The sequence below is a fragment of the Tupaia chinensis genome, unplaced genomic scaffold (assembly GCF_000334495.1).
Source record: "Tupaia chinensis unplaced genomic scaffold, TupChi_1.0 Scaffold146687_1, whole genome shotgun sequence".
NCBI lineage: Eukaryota > Metazoa > Chordata > Mammalia > Scandentia > Tupaiidae > Tupaia > Tupaia belangeri.
This window is the reverse complement of record NW_006206544.1, coordinates 4,519,982-4,521,014: the sequence shown is the minus strand read 5'-3', so window position 1 is coordinate 4,521,014 and position 1,033 is coordinate 4,519,982. Positions and strand designations below refer to the sequence as shown.

At 49.0% G+C, this 1,033-nt stretch overlaps 1 protein-coding gene across 1 annotated transcript in view; it reads right to left on the bottom strand.

The window, feature by feature from the left end:
- SLC35A3 (solute carrier family 35 member A3) overlaps positions 1–1,033 on the bottom strand; it is a gene marked incomplete in the record, with an annotated part of 64,444 nt that overhangs the window by 63,092 nt on the left and 319 nt on the right.

The following is a 1,033-nucleotide window of genomic DNA, read 5'->3' as shown; positions in this document are numbered from 1 at the left end:
TCTTAAAAAAAAAAAAAAAAGAAAGAAAAGACCCAAAACCCAAGAATAGCATAATAATCATAAAGAAGGGAATGCCTGGAAGGGGAACAAGTTGGAGGCAGCAAGACCAGTTTGGTAGTCATTGTCATAGTGCAAATAATAAGAGGAAAGAAGAGCTTATTTAGCACATGAGTAGGAATCAAAAAGGAAAGAAACACACACACACATTTCAGAGGCTGAAAAAGTAGAATCAACACGTAGGAGGATACAAATGTAATTTTAGAAATCATCCTCTTAAAGGAAACCACCAGAGTTCAATGAAAGTGAACAAGAACACCAAGTGAGAAACTGTACTGACTTTCACTTGGAATGATCACAGTCTAACGCAGAGCCTGCACTTAACATAACAAAAGAATCTTCTGCTACAAAGTAATGAAATGTAAGCGGTCTATTAAAGCAGACCCCTTACTGTACTGTTACTCTTTCATTATTTGAACTAATCTTCCTGCATGGAGAGTTTTAGTTGGTTTAAATAAATGTTCATGAAGACCTTTCCTTCCTCCACACTCGGAACCCTCCCCCAACACACACCCACATTCTGATGGAGCTCTCACTCTGCCTCCGTAGCCCTGGCTTCCAAACTCGCCTTACCAAGGGCAGTCTTCCCGCTTCTTGAAGTCCCTGCGGCTCCTGGAGCGCACAGTCCTGGTCGGATGGGTGGGTGCCCACCACAGGGTTACATGCTAAGGTGGAGCCCGAGGGACATTTGCTGAAGGAATCGCTGACCGCCAGCGTGGCCCAAGGATCACTGCGTCTGCCCGGCTCCCCGGCACACACTGCCGTTTTCATTAGCCGGACACACCCCTCTCCTCGGGCCCTTTTCCTCCTCCACCCAGCACATACCACACGTCGTCCGTCGGAGTTTCCACGTGTCACTTCATCGCTGCCACCCCTACTTGGCTGATACTTCAGGTCTCCGATACCGCCGCCCTCGCTCGTGCAGACCTCACAGAGCCCCGCACGCCCCCTCCTCCGGGAGCTGCCCCGTCCGCCC